This window comes from Ascaphus truei, chromosome 15 (assembly GCF_040206685.1).
Source record: "Ascaphus truei isolate aAscTru1 chromosome 15, aAscTru1.hap1, whole genome shotgun sequence".
Lineage (NCBI taxonomy): Eukaryota > Metazoa > Chordata > Amphibia > Anura > Ascaphidae > Ascaphus > Ascaphus truei.
The window spans coordinates 27,330,016-27,357,515 of NC_134497.1; the positions used below are offsets into that span (position 1 = coordinate 27,330,016).

General features: G+C 49.4%; 2 protein-coding genes across 3 annotated transcripts in view; both read right to left on the reverse strand.

Moving 5' to 3' along the window:
* The window catches only part of LOC142466733 (uncharacterized), an 18,953-nt gene extending 6,980 nt beyond the window's left edge, over positions 1–11,973 (reverse strand). The window contains exons 1-2 of one of the 2 annotated variants that reach the window (XM_075572082.1): positions 11,694–11,973; positions 4,539–4,697 (exon numbers count right to left, since the gene is read on the reverse strand). The gene's annotated coding sequence lies outside the window, so the exon portion shown is untranslated. The remainder of the gene's footprint in view (positions 1–4,538; positions 4,698–11,693) is intronic. The other variant, XM_075572083.1, reaches the window with a different exon arrangement.
* LOC142466734 (uncharacterized) overlaps positions 1–27,500 on the reverse strand; it is a 455,555-nt gene that overhangs the window by 64,513 nt on the left and 363,542 nt on the right. The window lies entirely within an intron of this gene.

Consider the following 27,500-nt stretch of genomic DNA (forward strand, 5'->3'; position numbering starts at 1 on the left):
CTCTCCCTTTCCTTTCTTTTTCAAAGAGAGTACGTCACGAAACTCCCACATTACCTAGGGAAAGGGGAGGAAATGTGTCACTTAAGGCACCAAGGGGTCTGGCCCCCTCTGCTGCCCACCGGTCGTCGACACCGGTAGCACCCCCGAAGGGCACTCCAGCCCAAAAGCCGGTCGCCCGCGGACCAGGCAATTTTTTGTTAGGCCCTACAGTGGACCTAATCACCTCTATCTTCTATCTGCTGATTCTGTCCCAGCAGATCTTTACCCCACTCTTTCCCCCCTCTCTACCCCTCCCACCTCCTCAGTACACCTGGCTCGATAAATACAAAAGCTACACCCGCCCTAAATCTTTGCTGGGGCACGCCGTGTACCCAAATTATAGAATCAAGACCCCCCCAGTGGGAAAGGAGGGGTCCCAAGGTCCTTCACCACGAAAAAAAAAATCCATGGCCACTACGGCCCCAATTAAAATAATATCATTAAATGTCAAAGGCCTGCAAAATAACAGAAAGAGGAGACTGGCCTTACAAGATATGAAATAATCAGGGGGAGACATCATATTTCTACAGGAGACCCACTTCACATCACAAGACCCCCCAAATTTAATCAAAAAAGCGTTTCCAATGTGCTTTTTCGCATCATTTAGTAGTACAAAACGGGGAGTGGCAATATTGATCCGACAAGGCACCCCATTTAATCACATCAAAACAACAGTGGACCCAGAGGGTAGATTTTTAGTGGTATACGGCTCTCTAGCAGGGTCGGCAATTGCCCTGATAAATGTTTATGCCCCGAACGAGAATCAAGTGGAATTTCTAAAAAGGGTTCTCGAGGGCATCGACCCGAATTACCTATCATCGGTACTATTAGGCGGTGTGAAGATTGAGATAATGTGTGTGGCTATCATCACCTCCATTTTGGCCTAACCGTATGCTTGTATGTATGCCAATTTGTTTCATTCGTGTATGAACTGTGAATGTTTGATTCTGCAGAGTATCGCTTCTGGATGTAACCCCCCCCTTGTGTAATTCCTACGAGTCATGTAATAATTAGAAATAGCATTCGTAAGCGATTTGTCCTGCATTAGATATTTTTGCTGAACGTAGGATTTGTTATCTAACAGCTACATTGCATACAGGGCTGGACAGAGTAACTCCCTTATGTCACAAGGTTAAGAGGCCCACATTATGGTAAATTATCGATAAGAATATAGCGTATGCAGCATATTTAGGTATCAACCAATATGTATTTTTGCATGTCATCATATTATCATTTATCTCTAAGCCAGCCCCCTTAAGGGGTGTATTACTAATTTTGAAATGTATAAAAATGTGATCCAAGCAATATGTTTTCAGAGGCTTGAGTTCTTTCTGAATTCTTGTCTCCCAATTGTGCCTTGGTACAGATAAACTCATATTGTTACTTTTGAACCCTTGACTCATTGATTTTATTTCCACGCTTTGACAGCGGGGACTTAAACATGGTCCTAAACCCCACCGAGGACAGGTCAACTGTAACGGGCCACCCCCGCATAGCCCACTCCCAACACAGAGGGAAAAGGTTTAGGGGAATACTGAATTAATTCTCATTGGTGGACATATGGAGATCTCAACATCAGGGCCAGAGGGACTATATTTTTTACTCAACGCCTCACCAGACCTATTCTTGTATAGACTACTTCCTGGTAACCAAAAATGTATTGGAGGCTGCCACCGATTCGGACATTGGCCCCATAACCTGGTCAGATCATGCCCCGGTACTATTGACCCTATCAGTACCATTTGAAAAAACTACATCCTACTCCTGGAGACTAAATGACTCTTTACTGAACCATCCTGAGATAGAGAAAGAGATCAGAACCTCACTTAAGGACTATCTTTAACTCTGGCTCAGTCTCCTCTCCAGCAATCCTGTGGGAGGCCCATAAGGCTGCAATCAGAGGTAAATTCATCTCAATTGCATCCCATAGGAAAAAAGTCAAACAAAAAGTGATTAAGGAGCTCACAGACAATATTATTACGCTGGAGTATGCTCATAAAGCCAATCCCTCAAAGAGAGTCTATAAAAATGTAATGGCTGCCAGAACAAAACTTAAACAAGCCCAGCTGGAAGATGTAGAAAAAGCCCTGAAGTGGACAAACCAGCAATACTATGACAAGGGCAACAAGGCCGACAGACTTTTGGCTAGCAGATTGAGAGGAATACAGAAGAGATCCCAAATAACGGCGATCAAAAATAGGTCTGGTGAGATACAATACAGCGATAGCAAGATAGCAGCAGAATTCACCAAGTACTGTACTGATTTATATAACCTAAGATCCAAAAATGGCCGCCCTGAACCAATAGTATCAGATTCAATAAAACAATATCTAGATAGTTGTCACCTCCCTACGCTAACAGAGGAGGAAAATACAGTCCTCAACGCAGAGATATCAAAAGAGGAACTAGAAGAGGCGGTCAAGATGCTTAAACTTTGTACGTCCCCTGGTCCTGATGGATTCACCAATGTTTACTACAAGAGATTCCTACCCATACTATCCACGCATCTATTAAAAATGTTCAATCATTTTATGGAGGGGAATCCAATTTACAGTTAAAAATATCAGAGCAGTTGCCGACCTCCTGAGCTTTGGGCAGTTCCTGAGTTACCAAAGATTGCGAAACAAATATGAAATGGCAGGACTGAACGTCTTCAAATACCTGCAAATTAGACACTTCATCCAAACACTATCCCCAACGTTGGCATTTCCCCTCTCACTAATTTCGAACGGCTGTGCAGGGATACAGCCCACCAAAAAGGTCTCATAACACAAATTTACGCGGAACTGGAAAGAGCAACAGATGCCCCCACCCATGACTACATGCTGCATTGGGCAGCAGAATTGAACATAGTTATAGACCGAGAGGACTGGGAAAGTATTTGGGAAGCAGCCTCAGGAACTTCCATTTGTACCACAATCAAGGAAAATATTTATAAAATACTGTTCCGCTGGTATCTTACCCCAGTTAGAATAAATCAAATCTACCCCCTGGCCTCCGACCTATGCTGGAGAGGCTGTGGACAAAAGGGAGACATGGCACACATTTGGTGGACATGTCCGGAAATTCAGAAATACTGGGAAACCATAAAGTCTATAATTAAAGAGGTCATAGGCCTCACCATACCTATTGATCCGCTGACCTACTTATTGGCCAGACCAATAGAGAACATTGACCGACCAATAGGAAAATTAATCTCCTTCATTCTCACAGCGGCTAGATGTGCGGTGGCCGCCTCATGGAAAAAGGTGTCTTCCCCCCCCCCCCAAGCAAACAGTCACGAAAAGAATCCAGGAGGTAATGCTCATGGAGCAATTATCAGCCTTCTTGAAAAGGACTATGGCCTCTTTCTACAAAGTATGGGAACCGTGGCTGATACGTCCAGCTAATTAACCCTGCCCCAACTCCCCCCCACAACTAAGGATGATCAGGTTAAAGGAGAGACTCCATACGAGACACTGAGGATGATGGGACATCCCCCACACCCCCTCCCAACTACCCCCCCCCTCCTACCCTCTCTATTTCTGTTTCCTCCCCCCTCGCTAGCCCCTACGGTCCGAGAAGAAGGGCCGGGGGCATGTTGAGACAGTGTCAAGGAAAAAGAAAAAATCCTGTATTAGGCTAAGATATAACTGTCACACTGTATGCTGTATCAATGCCTAATAAAAAAAATTTGAAACAAAACTACCAGCGCTATACAAGAACATGCTATTATTATTATGACTAGTTGACCCGTGGACTACTAAGTGGTTAATATGTACTGTAATGTATTTTAACAATTATTTTATCATCTATTCCATGTTGGTTTAGCTCACCTTGCCTATGTATATATTGGGCAGTAAATTGGCATATATATATATATATATATATATATATATATATATATATACAGTGTTCGACAAACCTATACATTTGCTCGCCCCGGGCGAGTGGATTTAACCCCCGGGCGAGTAAATATTGGCCCAAGCAGCACACGTTTGGTACTAGGTGGCGAGTAGATTTTTTTGTGTGGCGAGTAGATTTTTTGGTGATTTGTCAACCACTGTGTCAACCACTTATATATATATATAAATAAAAGACAGGGCTAACGCCAGTAGGTGATCAAATATTTGTGGTATTTCTGCCGTTCATCAAGTTCCGATAAATATCCGAACTTGATGTATGGCACTTTTCACTTGAAAATTTGGTATTATGCCTGTTTTGTTTCGGATCTGATGCTTTTAACGGGTCCGATAAAAAGTGCTTTATTTTTGGCGCTGCAACACTGATTCATTGAACGATAATAATAAGGCACTTTTGTATGGGCGGTAATACAGCATTTTTGGTTACCGCAGCTTGATGTATCTGGCCCTTTGACTCAAGTCAGGTTTAGTGATATTAAGTTCTAGTTGACCTGTAATGGTGTATGCAGATCTATCAATATTTGTTATTTAACATCAGTAATAAGATAATAGAGATGTAAAAACCACGTAACACACATATTACTGACTACAGCGTACCCTCTTGATACCAAGTTCTTTCCCATATTCATCTCCATACCAGACCAGGAGCTCTGTGTGTGTGGGGGGAGGTCTGTGCAGGTTCTGTAGTAGATTTTCCTGTGGTACTGGAACGCCACACGGTTCTGTTCTTCCTCGTTTCTCGCACAATTTACTAGCCTAAAATTGGGAGAGTTAGTGAGGTCTCAAAGTAATGTCTAATTTATAAAGGAATAGCTGAGAAAATATACAAGTTTCTCTCAAACAGTAGGGGAGTCAGATAGGTGCCATGAAATAAAGAAAATAAAATAGTGCAATTTGACAATAAAGGGTGATAAAAATTAAGTGATCTGTAAGTATTCTACTCACAGGTGGAGCAGAATAGTAGGCAAAATCCCACACAGTGGTAAGTTCTTCCAGGGGTAGTGCACAGGAACCGTCAGGAGCACAAACAGAAAAAGAGAACCAATGGTGCAGACAATAAACAAATTTAATCAGCAAATAAGTAAAATGGAGGCTTACATAGAATCAGCATATATCGAGCATTTGGGTAGACAGGGCAACACAGTCTGTAGTTTGTCACGACCTCACTGCAGCTGCTCCCTGCGTCCGCGGCCTCGATCAACGTCACTTCCCCTTTCCCGAGTTGGACGTCCACGCTGACACACACGCTGCTTCCGGGTTCCCTCTCCTCCTATATGGGTTCTCAGACAGTCCAAAACTCAACGCGTTTCACTGCGCTTGATTGGAGGCTTCATCAGGAGTGACCATCTGATGCATCACTCATGGGTTATATACCCAAGTTCTTAGCCAGTGTGTGGTCTAATTGGCTAAGCTTAATAAGATTTCCAATTACCTAGTGTGTCAGACTCCTGATGAAGCTACCAATCAAGCGGAGTGAAACACGTTGAGTTTTGGACCGTCTGAGGACCCGTAGAGGAGGAGAGAGGAGAGGGAACCCGGAAGCAGCGTGCGTGTCAGCGTGGACGTCCAACCCGGGAAAGGGGAAGTGACGTCGATCGAGGCCGCGGACGCAGGAAGCAGCTGCAGTGAGGTTGCGGCGAACTACAAACTGTGTTGCCCTGTCTACCCAAATGCCTGATATATGCTGATTCAATGTAAGCCTCCATTTTACTTATGTTCTGATAAATTTGTTTATTGTCTGCACTACTGATTCTCTTTTTTTGTTTGAGCTCCTGAAGGTTCCTGTGAAGAACTTACCAATGTGTGGGATTTTGCCCACTATTCTGCTCCACTTGTGAGTAGAATACTTACAGATCACTTAATTTTTATCACCCTTTATTGTCAAATTGCACTATGTTATTTTTCTTTATTTCATGGCACCTATCTGGCTCCCCTACTGTTTCAGAGAGTTGTCTGCCAAGCTTAGGAAACAAGCTTCATAACGGTAGTACAGTAGCAAGATTTGATTTGCTTATAATTCACTGTGTTTTTCACCTTATATAGTATACCTGTAGATTTTAATTTGTATTCACATTAATTTACTACTCACTTTACGAGATAAGTGTTTGAGCGCCATCCAGTGTTTTGTTTTTATAAAATATACAAGTTGTTAATAATGTGACTTGTCTTTTCTTTCTTCTCTACAGTTTGAGATGAACAGAAGTTAATGGAGAGCAATATATAGACCATGGCTCACTTGTATGTATCCACATTTTGAAAGGAATGGGAGCCACAGGCCACACCAGTAACTACTTTCTTATTACTTAAAAACAAACATAAAAAAACAATGTTGTAATTAAAAAGTCCCCGACAACATGACACAAGTGCCACAAGGGTGAGTTTTCTTCCGGTGGAACTAAACAGAAAGTGGGGTTGATGTAACAAGATGTTGTAGCAGGAATGTGTTCCATTAGCAACCTGAGCTTATATCATGCCCTGGGCTGATTTGGAAACTGGACTATAGAAAAAGTGGAACCAGCCCCTGTAAGAATAGTGTAAGATTATGCTCAAGTGTAGGGTCATGAACATATATGATCAAAAACAAAAGTGCTGTTTAAAGCTTAAAGGGAGTCCGTATGAAAAGATATCATGCCAAGCACACCTCTGAGAAAGGCAGGCATAGCCTTGATGTCTCTGATTTAGAGAAGGAGGGCAGCATAGTATTAAAGCAGGAGAATAAAAAGGTGAGAGCGCATATGCAGTCTTACTTCCATCCTTTTGCCTATTGTCTCCTCAGCCATATTTGTCTGAACATTGTTTGAGGGGGTGCGTGGTGCGCCAGGAATCAGTTCAATTTAATTCCACAGTGCGATGGCCAGGTCACGTGAGCGGTTCGCTCCATGAGGGTGAACCAGCTCCGTGACGTCACAGCCACGCCCCTATCACGTCTAGCCTTGACAGAAAACGCTCCCGCTAAACGCGGGTGACGTCGGCCGCGCGCATAAAGGGTATGGGAGGAAGAGGGATACAGAACACAAACAGCAATAGAAACACAGTAAGAGAAACCATGCAAGACTGGTAACTCTTCTCTTGAGGAGATATAGGGGAAATAATTTGATAAGTTGTTTGGGTGATAAATTAAATGAGTATTTCTGTTTCTTAAGTAGTTTTGGGAGGTTTTGTAAGGATTTGGAAAGATAATAAGTGATGGTAATAGTCACAGAGTAATAGTCTGTGGAATATAGATTTGGGATTAGCTGTAAAGTAGCCACCCAGGATGCCCCAGAGATGCCTACTTCCAGGGCCCGTACGAACCAAAGTAACCACTGCTAGACCTCTGGACATGTGGGCCACTACTCTGGGTACTGTCCGAATTCCAGGACATCCAACCCTAAGGCCATGACCTGCAAGGTGCAGCCGACAGAAATGCCCTCCACATCATCGGAAAGCGCTCCAGCGCCTAGCCCCGATGAAGTATCCCAAACGGACGCCAATAGTCGAGTGGGACCGGCCGCTATTATAAGAGTCCTTGCGAAAGGTGTCTGATCATCAGCTATGCTGGATACCGGGTCGCAAGTAACTATCATATAGCGACCCTTCTACGATCAACATCTTAAGCACCTACCCATGCAGTCGCGGAGAAGATGAGGCTGTGGGGTCTCAGCAATGAGGACTACCCCATCGACAGTGTGGTGAAAGTTCGGTTGGATACCCCGCAACTAAACAACAACAAGTCTCACCCCATGGAATTGGAGGCTCTAATATGCCTCGAGCCCTGGGAACATCCCTGCTCTCCAATTAGATTGGGGACCAACGCCGATGTGGGGAGAGCAGTGATCCGGGCTTATCTACAAGAGGTTGGCGAGCTCCACTATCCTCTCTATGGATCCCTCCAGTACTAAAAGAAGAGTGCTGCAGGGTCTCGGCCCAAGAGGGATATGGTGACCTATTCAATCTCACCACAGGGTTATCTGAGATTCCACCATGGGGAGTGAAGTACAGGGACGCAGTGTGCTGCTACCTGGGTCATGATGAGGCTGACCAGTACTTCTCCCAGTAAAGAGTACACCCGAGGAAGACATCTGTAGAGGGTACAAGATCATGCCAGAGGTACGCAAGTGGAAATCATTGATTCCTGGGAAGATCCAGGTGATTATCTAGAACATCTCCCCTTCCAATATGCCATTTGACCAAGGTCATCAACTGGGTTGGATAGACCCAGTTACACCCGTCGACACGCTGGCTCATGTGAATACCGCTGCAATGCAAGATCAGTCGGTCGAATTGCCATTTGACTTCGGGGACTCGACCCTATCAGAAGAATGGAAGGAATGGCTAAGTGCCAAGTTGGAGGAACGCCGGGAAGTGTTCTCCACCAGTGAAATGGATGTGGGCTTCAGCAAAAACACCCAGGACACAATCCGGCTGAACAATGCCACGCCATTCCAGGAGCGTTCCCGATGCATCGCTTCCCAGAGATGTGGAGGACGTGAGGGATGTCCGAAAGGAAATGGAGACTGCGGGCATCATGACTGAATCCTGTAGCCACTATGCATCCCTGATTGTGGTGGTACGCAAAAAGAATGGTTCAGTACGCTTGGGCGTGGATTACCGGACCCTGAACAATCGAACCGTCCCAGACCCATAATCTTTTCGTGGATCAAAGAGATCCTCAACGTGCTGTAAGGAAGCCAGTGGTTCAGCGTGCTGGACTTAAGGTCTGGGTAGTACCAGGCACCTATGAGCTCTGAAGACCAGGAGAAGATAGCGTTTTTCTGTCCCCTCAGGTTCTAACAGTTTACCCGCATGCCCCAAGGCATTTGTGGTGCCTGGCGACATTCCAACGGTTGATGGAGAAAACCATCGGAGACTCTTCTCTGCCTTTGATTTTCTAAGCAGACCACCATCAGCTGCCGCCTTTTCTTCCTTCATCTCAGCTCAGGACTTTGCTAACTATTTTAAGGAAAAGGTGGAATCCATACGTCAGAACATCCCCTCTGTTTCCTCCTCCCATCCTACACTGCTTCCTAACTCTCCTCCTGCCTTCCTTGACTCTTTTTTCGCTGTCTCAGTGGAAGATGTGTCACTGGTGATCTCCTCTTCTCCCTTTACCACTTGCCCTCTTGACCCCATTCCCTCCCATCTCCTAAAACGTCTTGCTCCTACTATAATCCCTATGCACATTTTTAACTCCTCCCTCTACTCTGGTACTTTCCCCACCTCCTTCAAACATGAAACAGTTATACCATTAATCAAAAACAGCAAGCTTGACCCTACCTGTCTTTCTAACTATTGGCCTGTCTTCCTCCTGCCTTTTGCTTCTAAACTCTTTGAACGTCTTGTATTCTCTCGCTTGCTCCATTTTCTCAACACCTATTCTCTCCTAGACCCTTTACAATCTGGCTTCTGCAAAAACAGCCCTCACTAAAATAAGTAATGACCTCCATACTGTCAAAGACAGAGGTCATTACACTCTGCTCATATTACTCGATGTCTCTGCAGCATTTGATACCGTGGACCACCCTCTTCTCCTTCACATTCTCCACTCTTGGTATTCTTAACAAATCTCTATCCTGGATCTCCTCTTACCTCTCCCATCGTACTTTCAGTGTCCCTTCTGCTAACACCTCCTACTCTATCGATCTCTCTGTGGGGATAGCCCAAAGCTCTGCCCTGGAACCTCTTCTCTTTTCTCTGTACACACTATCTCTAGGTGACCTAATCACATATCTTGTGTTTAAATATCACCTCTATGCTGACGACACACAGATTTACTTTTCAACCCTTGACCTTACACCTGCTGTACAGACCAAAGTTTCTGAATGTCTCTCTGCGATATCATCCTGGATGGCATTCCGCCGACTTAAACTTAACATGGCAAAAACAGAGCTCCAAATACTTCCTCCCAAACCTGGCCCTACCAGCTCCTTCCACATTACTGTTGGAAGTACTATTATTCACCATGTAGCCCAAGCACGCTGCCTAGGGGTCACACTCGACTCCTCTCTCACATTCAAAACGTATCTAAAACTTGCTTCTTTTTCCTCCGCAATATTACAGATACGCCCTTTCCTCTGTTGCTTGACTGCTAAAACTCTGACTCAGGCCCCCATTCTCTCCCGTTTCGATTACTGTAACCTCCTGCTGTCCGGCCTTCCTGCCTCTCACCTGTCTCCCCTACAATCTATCCTAAACGCTGCTGTCAGAATCACTCTACTCTTTCCTAAATCTGTCTCAGCGTCTCACCTGCTGAAATCATTCTCCTGGCTTCCTATCAAATCTCGCATCTCGCACTCAATTCTCCTCTCTTTTCAAGCTTTACACTCTTCTGCCCCTCCTTACATCTCAGCCCTAATTTCTCGCTATGTACCATCTCGACTCTTGCATTCTGCTCAAGGATGTCTTCTCTCTACCCCACTTTGTATCTAAAGCCCTCTCCCGCCTTAAACCTTTCTCACTGGCTGCCACACACCCCTGGAATGCCTTTCCCCTCAATATCCGACTAGCACCCTCTCTATCCACCTTTAAGACCCACCTTAAGACACACTTGCTTAAAGAAGTATATGAGTAGCACCGTGGCTAATACAGGCATACCCCGCATTAACGTACGCAATGGGTCCAGAGCATGTATGTAAAACGAAAATGTACTTAAAGTGAAGCACTACCTTTTTTCCACTTATCGATGCATGTACTGCACTGGAATCATCATATACTGTACTATACACATGATACATAAAGCTTGGCCCCCTGTAAACACACTTACCAGAATGGCTAAATATATGCCTTACCTTGACGTGGTTAGCAGGCTTGGCATTATTTGATCAAAGGATGTAAATCAAGTCTCCTTTATCTTATACATTTTTACACCATATATATATTCCCCAATTATTGCTACCCCAAAGGGAGAAGCGCAGGGATTCACTTTCTGTTTTTCACACTTACCAGAATGCCATCCTACTGCCTCTGTACGTTCTTCCTACCAATTAGATTGTAAGCTTTTCGGAGCAGGGAGTCCTCTTCCTAAATGTTACTTTTATGTCTGAAGCACTTATTCCCATGATCTGTTATTTGTATTATTTGTTATTTATATGATTGTCACGTGTATTACTACTGTGAAGCGCTATATAAATAAAGACATACATACATATATCCCTAATGGTTTGTAGTTTGCCTTGTTATTTTATGCACAGATAAATGTGTGTAACAATGCTGCTTTTGACTGTAAGCTCATAAAACTGAACCATCTTTTAACTTGCTCTTTTTCAGCTTTAACCCCCTTTGTTTTGGCAGAAAAATCATCTAAGAAAGAAATTATCAGCACGGCTGCTCCCAGCTCTTCAGACTAATTAATAATCATTAATATCCTTTATGGCCCCAATATAGTGCACACGTTGCTTGAATTTACTATTATTTAAGTTTAACTTTTGCAATTTGATTTCTCCACAGTTCAGCAAGTGTGCTGAGCTGTCCCTGTGTGATTTTCTATTTTGTTATTTTTTCCCCAGGTTGCTTGGCAACGTGACGTCATCGCGTCATGACGTCATATGATGCGGCAATGATGTCAGACTTCAACCAGGAAGTACTGAGGCTGCAGTGGCTGTAAACACATTTAATGGGTATGAGGTGTTTGTGTAATCCCTAGGGGTGTATATACTTGTTAGTTTCACTATTGCAGTAAGGTGAATGGTCTGAGGAGAGGACGTGTCTGTCCTGAAACGCCACGTGTTTGCATATACCTGCTCTGATGCTTTGAATACAAAGTAAGTTACTTACAGAGAAGGCTCCTGTGTGCTTCCTGCACCACTTTATTTCTTCATCTTCTCTTTCCCGGAAGTGGAGACATTGACTACATCCAGGTCACAGCTCTGTGTCCTACTGCGCATGCTCACACTAAAGGGATCATGGGAGTTGTAGTTTTTAGACTTCAAAACGGATCACGTGTCACATACTGTGTAGATTAGAAACAAGACAGTAACATTTCCCAGGCACTGTGCTAGGGAAAGATAGTTTCTTCTGCATGTAGATGTGTGATACTCCTCTTGGTCCTTAATATATCTCAGTAAAGCTGCTTCAGTTCCTCCCTTTTGGCCAATATTGATATGAAGGAGGTAACCTGGATATGACATAACCCCTGAGGCTGTAATCCTATTCAATAATTCTGTGTGGTGCTGGGGTCAGGGTTGCCACCTTCGACTGACGGCCAACCCGGAGATTTTTTTTTTTTTTTTTTTTAAATGACAGTTTCCATGACAACGGGGCGCCATGCAACGTCACGCGGCGTCAAGTTGCTATGACAACGTGGCACCGCATCACGTCATGACATGTGGCATCTCATGGTCATGGCAACGGGAATCAAGTAATGCTGTTACGTCACGTGACGTTCCCGTTGGCATGGCAACGCAGCGCCATTTTACGCCGCGCAGCCTTATTGACAGTAGTTGTAGGGGGAGATGCCAAAGACATTGCTGTTGCAGGTATGGTTGCTGCGTTAATGGTATATGGAATTCTATATTACCTTATGTAATTTCCATTATTTATAACCAACGCTGATGACAATCTCACAAAACTTCAAGTTTGTGGAAAGCATCTTGAATCACTAGTGGCGGTAGCAGCAGTAGCAATACATTGCCACAAGTTGCATACACACACACGCATATATATATATATATATACACACACACACACACACACACACACACACACACACACACACACACACACACACACACACACACACACACACACACTATAAATATATATTTATATACATCCCAGTGCACCATAGTAATAAATAAACAGACTTGAAGCAGGGGAACAGGCACTTGAAGCAGCAGCCCGAGCAGCAGGAGGAGGAGCCAGAGAGGACGGAGTGACAGTGTGATTCAGTGAGCACTGAGCAGCGTGGCATCGCAATGCAGGGCAGGACAGGAACCGGTGAGTGACCTGTAGTTGGCTGTAATGGAGACAAAGAAAGACGAGGAGGACTTGACTTCCGAATTGGGGGTACTTGGGAGCGCTCGTGTGTGTGCGCACGCAGCACGCTCCACCACAGCCGTCCAATCCTCTGCCGCCCGGCTCCTGTCATTGACGTGAGCGCACCACTGCTCAGTGCCATCCAGACCACCCGCCCACCCGGAGATTTCAGGGACATACCCGTAGCCCGGAGAAAGGGATGCCAAACCCGAAGTCTCCGGGTGAAACCCGGAGAGGTGGTAACCCCGGCTGGGGTACCTGTTGGCTCAGGAGTACCGTGTTGCCGCAGTGGTAAGGGCCAATCAGGATAGGCTTTAGGGTTGTTCTTTATTTACTCACTCATTGGTACAGCGCCTCCAGTTTACCATTTATGTAATGATTGTGTTGATTCATCAGCCGTTTTTGAGATGTACCGATTGGTGCTAGAATCAGTCTGTTATTATGTTTAAATCACAGAGTGAACTCAAAAGAATGAGTTCAAAAGCAACCCTCTATTTGCACTCATTACCTAGTACTTATGTATGTTACTGAAGCCACAAGATGAATCCCTTAGCCAAGAATTAAAAGCGAAAAGATACGAAAAACAAAAAAGTTTTAATACACAATTTAATCATACACTCAAAGGTTTAAAATATGTGAATAAAATTCCCCTCAGAGGAGCAGTGGAGTCCCCCACTGACTCTCCCCACGGTTTGACAGTTCCTTCAGCGTTATCGTATACAGGACAAAAATCTTTATGTGCATCTCTATAAAAAAAAAATTGTAAGTGGGCATTCTCTGTTTATTAATAAATTATCCATTGTTATTTGTAATGCACTAGGGCTGTGCGCTGTTTTCTTGTTATATATATATATATGTGTGTGTGTGAAAAAGAAAGTACACCTTCTTTAAATTCTATGGTTTTAAATATCAGAACATAATAACAATCATCTGTTCCTTAGCAGGTCTTAAAATTAGGTAAATATAACCTCAGATGAACAACAACACATGACATATTACACTGTGTCATGATTTATTTAACAAAAATAAAGCCAAAATGGAGATGCTATGTGTGAAAAACTAAGTACACCCTTACTGCTCCCATAGGAATTAAGATGCTAAGTAGCAGAAAGGTGCTGCTAATCAAATGCCCTTTGGATGCCAGAGTATACGTAGTCAGAGGAGTGCTGATGTCGGAAGCCAAAGGGGGTAGTCGTACGAGCCGCGTCAGAACCTGTAGAATCACCAAGAGAACACAATGTAACTTCCATACAGAGACTGTCGAGCGATGAGTGAGAGCCCAGAGAGGCATGATAAAGCTGGGCTGGCCAATCAGGGGTGGAGGCGGAACAGGAGGATGCAGGGAACCTTCCAGGATTGGTGCGGATGATACAGTCCAGGTGAGCACTAGTAGCACTCTGAGTGAGCCCGTGCGGTGTATGGGGGCGGAGCCTTACTGCTGGGGTAGTAGCTGAAGAACGGCTACTGGGCGCATGCTCTGTATGTTGTGTGTGCACGCGTCTAGCGTCGGAGGGGGACGCATGTGTGCGCGCGGGGCGGAGGGCTCGTGCCTCCCACTGAGAAGGAGGGGGAGCGGAGCTTTGATGGAAGGAGCAACCTTGCGGCGATGGAGACTTTGATGGCCTGCGGATGTGGAAGCAGGTAAGCGGGAGTTGCGCTGCTCGCCCTGAGTCTCCCTTACGGTTGACTGTGTGTTGCGCTGACGGCGTGTATGTATATGTATGTATATATATATATATATATATATATATATATATATATATCCAGTGCTTGACAAATCACCCAAAAATCTACTCGCCAAACCAAAAAATCTACTCGCCACCTAGCCCCGCCCCCAGCCCCTCTCAGGCCCCGCCCCCAGCCCCTCCCCTAGCTTTGCCCCCAGCCCCACTTAAATTTTTTTTAAGTAAATTCCTAGTAAAACACATTCTTTTTTGACATAAGTTTATTTATTGTATTACATTTATACTTTACTACAATTAGTCCTTGTTACGTGTGTGTGTGACTATTTTCCTGCACCCATTAACCAGTGTCTGGACGCCCCCTCTTCACAATATCTAAAGCAGCAATCCCGACTGGGATCTTACCTGATCCGCAGTCCCTCAATGACCGACTGACGCGGGGATGACTGTCTGGGGGATTGGGTGGGGGGGTGTTATCTGATTTGGTGGGGATTACTGACTGGGTGGGATTACTGACTGGGTGACTGGGTGGGATTACTGACTGGGTGACTGGGTGGGATTACTGACTGGGTGACTGGGTGGGATTACTGACGGGGTGACTTGGTGGGGTTGGGATTACTGACTGGGTGGGGGGTGAGATTGGTGACTGGGTGACGGGGTGGGATGGGTGACTGGGTGGAGGTTGGGATTGGTGACTGGGTGGGGGTGGGATTACTGACTGGGTGACTGTGTGGGGGGTGGGATTACTGACTGGGTGACTGGGTGGGATTACTGACTGGGTGACTGGGTGGGATTACTGACTGGTGACTGGGTGGGATTACTGACTGGGTGACTGGGTGGGGAGTGGGATTACTAACTGGGTGACTGGGTGGGATTACTGACTGGGTGGGGATGGGATTACTGACTGGGTGGGATTACTGACTGGTGACTGGGTGAGATTACTGACTGGGTGACTGGGTGGTGGTGGGATTACTGACTGGGTGACTGGGTGGTGGTGGGATTATTTACTGGGTGACTTTATTACTGACTGGGTGGGGGGTGGGATTACTGACTGGGTGGGGGGTGGGATTACTGACTGGTGACTGGGTGGGGGGGTTGGATTACTGACTGGTGACTGGGTGGGGGTGGGATTGGTGACTGGGTGGTGGTGGGATTACTTACTGGGTGACTTTATTACTGACTGGGTGACTGGGTGACTGGGTGGGGGGTGGGATTACTGACGGTGACTGGGTGGGGGGTGGGATTACTGACTGGTGACTGGGTGGGGGGGTTGGATTACTGACTGGTGACTGGGTGGGGGTGGGATTACTGACTGGGTGGGATTACTGACTGGGTGGGGGGGGATTACTGATTGGGTGACTGGGTGGGGGGTGGGATTACTGATTGGGTGACTGGGTGGGGGTGGGATTACTGATTGGGTGACTGGGTGGGGGGTGGGATTACTGATTGAGTGACTGGGTGGGGGTGGGATTACTGATTGGGTGACTGGGTGGGGGGTGGGATTACTGATTGGGTGACTGGGTGGGGGGTGGGATTACTGATTGGGTGACTGGGTGGGGGGTGGGATTACTGATTGGGTGACTGGGTGGGGGTGGGATTACTGATTGGGTGACTGGGTGGGGGGTGGGATTACTGATTGGGTGACTGGGTGAGGGGTGGGATTACTGATTGGGTGACTGGGTGGGGGGTGGGATTACTGATTGGGTGACTGGGTGGGGGGTGGGATTACTGATTGGGTGGGATTACTAACTGGGTGGAGGGTGGGATTGGTGACTGGGTGGGAGATGGGATTGGTGACTGGGTGGGGGTGGGATTACTGACTGGGTGACTGGGTGGGAGATGGGATTATTGACTGGGTGGGATGACTGACTGGGTGGGGGGTGGGATGGGTGACTGGGTGGGATGACTGACTGGGTGGGGGGTGGATGACTGACTGGGTGGGGGGTGGATGACTGACTGGGTGGGGGGTGGGTGACTGGGTGGGTTACCTCTGGTGTCCTGCACACACACGTTCTCTCTCTCCCCCATACATACACACACACTCTCTCACACACACACACACACACACACACACACACACACACACACACACACACACACACACACACACACACACACACACACACACACACACACACACTCAGTCTCAGTCGCTCTCCCCCATACACATACACACACTCTCAATCTCTCTCCCCCATATATATACACACACACTCTCTCTCTCAATCTCTCTCTCACATACACATACACACACACTCTCTCAGTACCTCACAGTATCTCAGGAGCGCTGGAGGGGAGAGAGGGGGGGGAGAAACACTCGGCTACTATCTCCCGCCCCGCGAGGACAGCGGGAGAGCACCGGGGGGGGGGGGGGGGGTATCTCCCGACCCGCGCGCACAGCGGGAGAGTGTCGGAGGTGGGGGGGTATCTCCCGACCCGCACGCACAGCGGGAGAGTGCCGGAGGTGGGGGGGGGGGTATCTCCCGACCCGCGCGCACAGCGGGAGAGTGCCGGAGGTGGGGGGGTATCTCCCGACCCGCGCGCACAGCGGGAGAGTGCCGGAGGTGGGGGGGGGGGGGGTATCTCCCGACCCGCGCGCACAGCGGGAGAGTGCCGGAGGTGGGGGGGTATCTCCCGACCCGCGCGCACAGCGGGAGAGTGCCGGAGGTGGGGGGGGGGTATCTCCCGACCCGCGCGCACAGCGGGAAAGTGCCGGAGGTGGGGGGGGTATCTCCCGACCCACGCGCACAGCGGGAGAGTGCACGCGGAAGAAATGAGGCAGACACTGATTTGGCTCAACAACTCAGAGAAGATCTGCGCAAAAAAAGAACAGATTATCGATATCTTGAAATGCAGAGACTTCGAGAGAAGCTGCCTCAATACAGCATGAAAGAGAAAATAATTAAAGTGATAAACACAAGTGATAAACGCGCACACAGCGGGAGAGTGCTGGAGGTGGGGGGTATCTCCCGACCCGCGCGGACAGCGGGAGAGCGCCGGAGGGGGGGGGGTGTATCTCCCGACCCGCGCGAACAGCGGGAGCGCCAGGGACCGGGGGCAGGATGTATCAGTGTATATATAAATATTTTAAAGTGCATTAAATTCCCCCCACCTCGAGCATCTGTTCAAAATCCTCCATGACCGGATCAGTGGAGGTCTTGTAAATTACAGGAGCTGACACAATTATACAGAAGGATATATAGAGGAGGAGGAGGAGCAGCAGCAGCAGCAGCAGCAGCAGCAGACACACGCGCATACCCCCTCCCCCCCCCCCATCATTACTTTACCCGTGCAGAGAAGGAAGGGCGGTTTGAAGTCCTGGTAAACTCCATCCCGCGTCACAGCCAATCAGCTATCAGCTAAAGGGATTATTTTGTTTTTCGAGCAAGGGATTTTTTTTTTTTTTCGAGCTGGGCTTTTTTTTTTTTTGCAGAGCAGGGGAAAAGTTACTGGCCACGAGCCAATATCCGATCGCAGCTGGCGAGCTGGCGAGCTGGCGACCGGGTTTGTCGAGCACTGTATATATCTATATATCTATCTCTCAAATAGAAATATTACTGTATGTTCATTATATATATATATATATATATATATACATGTAACGGGTATTCCCTATGAATACAACCGCTACTACCTGCTGTGCAACCTGTGTGGCTCTCAGGAGCCTAAGCCTCCGCTTGGGGAACCTGGGGTACATGCATGTTATACATCTCTGGGTGCAACGCCTTCACCTGGGAGGGATCCCAACGGAGTGGGAGGTGGCCCTCACAGGAAACAACCACACAAAGCGAGCAAATATAAAACAGGACTGGCTTTACTGCATAGCAAAACATATAATAACACACACATCACATAACCATGACTCCTCTCTAGAGGAGCCACATGTGGCGTCACACAGGACGCTAACCACTATGCGCCACGGCGGACGCTAACCACTCTGCGCCACGGCGGACGCTAACCACTCTGCGCCACGGCGGACGCTACAACCTCTAGGAGTCACGGCGGACGCTACCACCTCTAGGCGTCACGGCGGACGCTAACCTCCCACAGAGTGACCCCACCCTGTGTCCAGTAACCCCCACCCAAATGTCTCGCACTCCCAAATGTCAAACACCAATGTCTGTATATATGTGTGACTGCGCAGCCACTATGTCTGGTGATTAGGCCTTGTTGGTGCACGTGAATGGTAGGTTACCTGCCCGGGGCTCCAGCCACGGGTACCGCGATATCACTGGAGATCCGCCCGATCCGACGTTGTCCTCCACACCGCGTTGGGTGAATTCCAGCGTGGATAATATCACCTTAGTCCCAGGGTCGGCGGTGGTGTTCTGAGCCCAGAACCCACCTCGCAGGGCCGCACGGATTCAGCACTGTGTCCCTGACTAAGCTACCAATTAATGGGGCAGTGTCCCTATCTAGGGCCTGTCCCTAAGCTCCACAAGCTACTAGGTGGCTCAGGACCTAACTGGGACCTTGGGGGCTGCTGGCCTAATGCAGAGGGTCACTGACCCCTGCATCCACCTCTTACCCCTAGCTGGTCCGGATCCTGACTAACTGCGTGCTGCCAAAACCCCGCGAAATGTATCTTTATTCCTGCAGGGCCATACCTATTGGCTCCCTGGGGTCATGTGTCTCTGCCCCTATGCACCCTGGGGGCTGGCAGTCTCATCTCGCGCATGCGCGAGCTATCTGGGGCCTCCCGCGCTGTCCTATGCCACTGCGCATGCGCAACAGCCCTAGGTATGGTGGCGCCCTTCACTTCAGCCGCCGGGCCGGTGGCAACGCGATCGCGGCCTTAGCGATGGCCCGCTCGCGTCCCTAGCTACCAGGGATTCCGCTGCCGCTCGCGTCCCTAGCTACCAGGGATTCCTCTGCTCGCGCGCCGGCCCCCCCTCACTCCCTCGCACACAGCGTCTTGCCAAAAGGGAGGAGGGGGTCAGCCACACTAAAGGGGGACCTGGCTACATCCTCCCCCTGGTGAAAACTCCAACGTCCTCGCTTGGACCACATAACTTCCCACCAATGTACAAAAATTATATAATAAAAATGCAGTAAAATATATAACTTAGCACAGGTAACTCTAAACGAGATTGCATAACTCGTTGAGCATCACAATCACAGACTGTATCTTACTACGAGAACACTGCTGAGCCTCATAATGGGGTGCCCCCATTTGATCGTAGGTAACCCGAGTTGGCGGGTACCTGACTCGTTGACTCCGTCGGAGTTGTTCTTCGGCAACTCCCTCGGGGGAGTAATACACATAGTCCTGAGGCCTAGCCTCTTCCCTTGAGGGGAGAAATGTCTCTGAGGGTACAAAACACGGGCTCTGTGGATCCAAAGGTTGGCCTGTTGGTGCCACCTTAGTAGGCATTGGCCTACGGGGCCCTTTACCCGTAGCTCCTTCGGGAGATGCCCCTTCTGCGGGATGGTCCCTTTGAGAGGGTCCCTCCATAGGGTCTTCAGGAGTTTCAGAGTGAGTCTCGTTAGTTACAGTCTCTTGACCCACCTATGATAGATCGAACTCACCGTTGAGCGGTGTGGCCTGGAGTTCCTCTTCTTCGTCTCCCACTTGGGGGATGGGGAGAAGGTGATTACGATGCCAAACCTTTACCCGGCCATCGGTGTCTCTGATGCGATAAACCGGGAGGCCAGGCATCTGTGACTCCACCTCATATACGCCATCTCTCCACCGGTCCGCCAGTTTATGTTTTCCGGGGATTCCCAAATTACGAAGTAACACTGCATCCCCAGGACGTAACTCTCGATACTTGACTTTATTGTCATATCGTCTCTTGTTACCAGCATTCAGTTTGGCTGTAGACTTCTCAGCCTGTTGGTAAGCTTGTTGCAGACTGTCTTTTAGCCTTTGCACATACTTAAAATGAGTGGTATTGAGTATCCCGTCCGTTGATACTCGGAGACGCACATCTACTGGAAGTCTGGCCTCCCGCCCAAACATGAGGAAGTACGGGGAGAACCCAGTGGACTCATGGCGAGTACAGTTGTACGCGTGTACCAAAGTTTCTACATGACGACTCCATTCTGTTTTCTGCATTCCCTTCAGGGTTCCAAGCATGTCCAACAGGGTCCTGTTGAATCGTTCAGGTAAAGCATCTCCTTCAGGGTGGTACGGAGTCGTCCGGGATTTGGCGATGTTCAGCATTTTAAGTAATTCTCGGATCAGAGTACTCTCAAAATCTCGCCCTTGGTCGGAGTGAAGTCGGTTTGGAAGACCGTAATGAACGAAGAACTTTTCCCATAGAACTTTCGCGACCGTGATAGCCTTCTGGTCTTTGGTGGGGAAGGCCTGTGCATAGCGGGTGTAATGGTCCGTGATGACCAGCACATTACCAATTCCTCGACTATCCGGTTCGATACACAGGAAGTCCATACACACCAGGTCCATTGGACCAGAACTCTTCAGATGGGCCATGGGAGCTGCTCGGGTAGGCAACGTCTTGCGTTGAACGCACCGGGAACAACGGCGGCAGTGTTGTTCCACCGCTTCCCGCATCTTGGGCCAGAAAAAACGGTCTCGGACTAGCCCAAAAGTCTTCTCTACACAGAGATGCCCGTGTTCATCGTGTAGAGATTTCAACACCATATATCTCAAGTTTTGGGGTAGAACTAGTTGTCGCCTATCAGGGTGGTTATGATATTGGACTACCCTATAGAGCAAACAATTATCTATCTCGAACTTGTCCACCTCACGCATGAGTAACGCGACCAGATCTCGGGGAGCACTCTTCAATAGAGCGGGGTTCTTTCGCTGAACGGCTTGTCGGATTATGCTGATCACTGGATCTCTTAATTGATAGTCCACTAAGTCTTTCCATCTTATGACTTTGTCCTGGGTTATGTTCATCCCTGCGGGGTCGCAGTAGGCAGCAGGGATCGCCTGCGACTGGCACCCTAATGAATCGGCAACTCTTAGTTCAGAGAATGCGACCTGATCATTCATGACGGCCGCTATACTACACATGGCTCGCATCCCAGGTCCAGGGATCTCTTCCCATTCATCATCATCAGGGGTAGCACTCAATCCTGGTCGTCGTGATAGAGCATCGGCCCCAATGTTCAGAGGCCCTGGCTTGTACTTCAGGGAGAATCGGTAGTTACATAGTGTCGCCAGCCATCGGTGTCCGGCTGCATCCAATTTGGCGGAAGTATTGATGTACGTGAGGGGATTGTTATCGGTCCTTACCTCAAACGTAACACCATAGAGGTAATCATGAAGTTTCTCCGTGATCGCCCATTTGAGAGCCAGGAACTCTAACTTGTGCACCGGATATTTCTGCTCACTGGGTGTCAGACTGCGGCTGATGTAGGCTACAGGCCGAAGACCATCGGGTCTTCTGATGAAGGACAGCGCCCAGTCCATTGAGACTGGCATCCACATGTAGGACATATGGTTGTTCTGGGTCAGCATATGCAAGCACTGGTGCTTCAGTCAGGCTTTTCTTCAAGTTCAGGAAGGCCCGTTCACACTCAGGCGTCCACTTATCGCCAAACGGTTGACGGGCCGACGTGGCCTTTCTCCCAGTATCTTCAGGGTATATCTTCAGCAAATTGTTCAAGGGTTTAGCTCGACTAGAGTACCCTTCCACGAACCGACGGTAATACCCACAGAAACCGAGGAAGGATCGCAGTTCCGCGACATTATCGGGACGCGGCCAGTTCACCACTGCTTCTACTTTGGCTGGATCAGTAGCAATCCCCTGGGCAGACACGATGTGTCCCACGTAGGTCACTGAGGTGTGGCAAAACCTACACTTGTCGAGTGATAGCTTCAATCCTTCTTGGCCAAGACGATCTATCACCTTCAGCAGCCTCTCCTCGTGTTCTTCTAAGGTCTTCCCAAAGACAATGATATCGTCCAGGTAAACCAGACACTCCCGAGGGTTCATGTCCCCTATTGTCTTTTCCATCAACCGCTGGAAGGTAGCAGGGGCTCCGCATATACCTTGGGGCATACGCGTGAACTGGTAGAAGCCCAGAGGACAGACGAAGGCAGTCTTTTCCTGATCCTCTTCACTCATGGGTACCTGGTAGTACCCAGATCGCAAATCGAGCACACTAAACCATTGGCTCCCATTCAGAGCATTCAGGATCTCTTCAATACGAGGGAGATTGTATTGGTCAGGTACCGTACGATTATTCAGAGTTAGATAATCACGCACAATCTCACAGATCCATTCTTCTTCCTTACTACCACTATGGGTGATGCATAAGGACTCCGCGACTCCGTCAGTATTCCAGCGGTCTTCATCTCCTCCAGGACATCCCTTACATCGTCCACATCCCTGGGGGCGATACGACGAGAGCGTTCACGGAACGGAGTGGCGTCACTCAGCCTAATAGTGTGTTGGGCGCTGCGACTGCGGCCCACATCCATCTCGCTGGTAGAAAATACTGTTTTTCTTTCCTTCAGCTTGGCTGTCAGTCGATCCTTCCACTCTGTTGGCAGGGTCGAATCTCCAAAGTTGAAGTCCAGGTCGACTAATCGCTCACCTACTGCAGCGGCGTTCACCTGGGGCGCGGTTTCTACCGGGCTGACGGGATATATACTGCCCAGACTTTGTCCTACATCGATGTCCATTGGGAATGGAGAGATGTTTTGGATGTACACATGGGTTCGGAGAGGAACTCGGGTCGTCCACTCTCTTACTTCAGGTATTACCCGATACCCTCTCTGGATCTCTTCCTCAGGGTCACTCTCCAGAGAGAACAGATGATCGGTCTCCTCCCGATCCGGATAACAGCACCAGACGGCCAGGCGTTTCACTCCCCCTGGTGAAATGGTCGTCAGTCCGCGTTGACGATTGTAGAGGTCCCCGTGACGCTCTAGGGCATATACTCGGTTGCACTCCTCTCTCAGTTCAGGATCCAGGCGTGTATTGGCCATTGGCAATTCATTAGTCTCCTTCAGGTAGGCCCTGATTACAGCTCGTACTATATCCGTATTTGTCCCCAGGATGACCGGGTACTGACACTGTCCTTGAGGCTTTGGGCACACCATTGCCTCCACATTCATGGGATGTTTCTTGCCGGTATTCAATTGAAGTATCTCCAGTTGAACGCTCACAATCCCATCGATAGGGTAATCCTCGTTGCTCAACCCCCTCACCTTCATATGTTCTGCCGACCGCAGGGGACAATGCTTCAGGTGCTGGTCGTAGAAGTGCCGGTATATTATGGTCACTTGAGACCCGGTGTCCAATAGAGCAGCAGCATAGACTCCCTCTACTACCACACGTACGATGGCCGAAGGGCCCACCTGACAGTAACCATCTCCCCCTGGAGTTCCTTCGCCTGGGCTCAGGTCAGGAGGGGCTTCGGGAGGCGTGGGGGTGGCCTCGGTGGTTTTGGCTTCTGAGGTCTGCCTCTGACAGATCATAGCCCTGGCCGAGCTTCCTTTACGGGGCGTTTCCTTTTCTTGGGTGGCTCCATTAGGACACTCCCTAGAGAAATGGCCTTTCTGTCCACAGTTATAGCAAACGACGTCTTTAAGGTCCAGTCGTCTTGGGTAACTGGGGGAGGATCTCCCCGAAGCCCTCCCGGGGTGTCACTGGTCGGGGGATCTCTGACCTTGGTGCCTGCATGCAGCTTGGTATAGGCCTCATGCCCTTTTACGATCCCCAGAATGTCCATGAAGGTAGGGGGAGGGCCCTCCTTTAGTGAGCACCTGATCATAATCACGATGTGATGCGTGGGGATGGCCCCTCGGAGGAACTGCTTGCGCCGATATTCGTCCATCTCTGAAGATAGGATGAGGCCGCAAGTTCGCAATTTCCACAGGACCAGCTGGATGCGTTGCAGGAAGTCGGACAGGTCTTCCTTCTCCTTCTGTCGGAGAGCGTAATATTTGAACCACAGCTCGCTCTCCTCTTCCTCTTTGCCATAGATCTGGACTAACAAGTCTACGATCTGGTGAGCAGAGAGATCAGGGTCTTGGTCACGCTGTGCACTGACCATGGTGGCCGCTGGGGGTCGTAGGCTTTCCAGGATTCTCTGCCGTCTGACCGTTTCAGAGCAGGGCCATTCGTCGATCACCTTGAGGGTGTGCTCCTTCCAAGAATCGATACTTTCTTCGCCTGTGGGGACAGGAACCGTTCCTGAGAACGCCTTCAATTTCCTATAATTTTGGGCTTGGGCGGACGTAGTTATCGCTTCCACAAGCTGCGGGAATGTCACTCCTAGCAGGGAGCCGTCATTGTCGGAGCCACTGGCTATCGCGGCTCGCCGTCTGTTAGGGGTTGGGGTAGAGCTGTTCACGGACCGGTTAGTAACCGGTGATGTTGGCGGACTACCGGCCAAGCTGGTGGCCCCTTGCCTAGCATCTGAAGAGAAGGTCACTCTGGGTAGGGATATATCTGATCGGATGGGTGTACTGGCGGCCATATCTCTGTCGTCCCAACCCTCATGTCTGGGGAGGGAAGTGACGTGACTGGAAACAGTTCCCGGGTAAATTAGAGGGCACCCTTGCGGCAAAGTCTCTGGTAGATACACTACTCGTGGGCCTCTATCAGGAAGTATAGCTTGTTCAGTGGCTAGCAATAGGGTGTTCTCTTGCCGGTCAATGTTATAGTGCTTGCTGATGAGGCGGGCGCCCGCCAGACCAGGTAATGTCCTTACTGCGCTGCAGACAGTAAACATGGAGACATCAGCAGGCACCTCGTCTACGGCGACCACGTGTCGCAGAAGCTCTCCTAGCTTTTCGGCCCAGTCGGCCACTTGTTTGGGCGTGAGTGCAGACATGCTGACTGACAGGGTAACGGTAACTACAAAGTGGGGCACCCCAGGACTCTCTCAGCAGCGCCTCCAAATGTAACGGGTATTCCCTATGAATACAACCGCTACTACCTGCTGTGCAACCTGTGTGGCTCTCAGGAGCCTAAGCCTCCGCTTGGGGAACCTGGGGTACATGCATGTTATACATCTCTGGGTGCAACGCCTCCACCTGGGAGGGATCCCAACGGAGTGGGAGGAGGCCCTCACAGGAAACAAACACACAAAGTGAGCAAATATAAAACAGGACTGGCTTTACTGCATAGCAAAACATATAATAACACACACATCACATAACCATGACTCCTCTCTAGAGGAGCCACATGTGGCGTCACACAGGACGCTAACCACTATGCGCCACGGCGGACGCTAACCACTCTGCGCCACGGCGGACGCTAACCACTCTGCGCCACGGCGGACGCTAAAACCTCTAGGCGTCACGGCGGATGCTACCACCTCTAGGCGTCACGGCGGACGCTAACCTCCCACAGAGTGACCCCACCCTGTGTCCAGTAACCCCCACCCAAATGTCTCGCACTCCCAAATGTCAAACACCAATGTCTGTATATATGTGTGACTGCGCAGCCACTATGTCTGGTGATTAGGCCTTGTTGGTGCACGTGAATGGTAGGTTACCTGCCCGGGGCTCCAGCCACGGGTACCGCGATATCACTGGAGATGCGCCCGATCCGACGTTGTCCTCCACACCGCGTTGGGTGAATTCCAGCGCGGATAATATCACCTTAGTCCCAGGGTCGGCGGTGGTGTTCTGAGCCCAGAACCCACCTCGCAGGGCCGCACGGATTCAGCACTGTGTCCCTGACTAAGCTACCAATTAATGGGGCAGTGTCCCTATCTAGGGCCTGTCCCTAAGCTCCACAAGCTACTAGGTGGCTCAGGACCTAACTGGGACCTTGGGGGCTGCTGGCCTAATGCAGAGGGTCACTGACCCCTGCATCCACCTCTTACCCCTAGCTGGTCCGGATCCTGACTAACTGCGTGCTGCCAAAACCCCGCGAAATGTATCTTTATTCCTGCAGGGCCATACCTCAGCCCTATTGGCTCCCTGGGGTCATGTGTCTCTGCCCCTATGCACCCTGGGGGCTGGCAGTCTCATCTCGCGCATGCGCGAGCTATCTGGGGCCTCCTGCGCTGTCCTATGCCACTGCGCATGCGCAACAGCCCTAGGTATGGCGGCACCCTTCACTTCAGCCGCCGGTCCGGTAGCAACGCGATCGCGGCCTTAGCGATGGCCCGATCGCGTCCCCGGCAACCGGCCCGCTCGCGTCCCTAGCTACCAGGGATTCCGCTGCCGCTCGCGTCCCTAGCTACCAGGGATTCCTCTGCTCGCGCGCCGGCCCCCCCTCACTCCCTCGCACACAGCGTCTTGCCAAAAGGGAGGAGGGGGTCAGCCACACTAAAGGGGGACCTGGCTACATACACATATATACACATACATATATATATATATATATATATACATATATATATATATACACAGTGTTCGACAATCCTATACATTTACACGCCTGGGGCGTGTGGATTTAACCCCCGGGAGAGTAAATATTGGCCCAAGCAGAACACGTGCTTGTTTTTTTTACATTTTCCCTGCTCGCGCTGAAATTTCTCCTGCTCGCGCTGAAAAAAAAAAAAAACTCCCCCTACCTGACTGCTGATTGGCGCGCGCTCCCAGGCTTTGTGGGCGCACGGCCAGGCTCTATATGATCCCGCCCCCAACGAGCAGCCATTCTTTTCCCATGGAGGACACAGTAAGTACCCTGTGTGCCTTCCCCCCCTCCCTCCCCGGCGCTCCTGCTGCCCGCAGTTATGGAGATGGGAGCGGGGATGCCCCTCATGTCCCTGCTTCCCACCCCGCTTCCCCCCCCAGTCCCCGCGTCAGAGAGCGCGGCGGGAGATGGGAGGGGGGATGCCCCTCATGTCCCTGCTTTCTCCCCCCCCCCCCGGTCCCCGTGTCATAGAGCGCGGCCCATCATGTCCCTGCTTCCCCCCCCGGTCACATGTTAGAGACATCGCGACGGGAGATGGGAGCGGGCGATGCCCCATCATGTCTCCGCTTCCCCCCGGTCCCGCGTCATAGAGCGCGATGGGAGCGGGGGGTGCCCCCTCAGGTCCC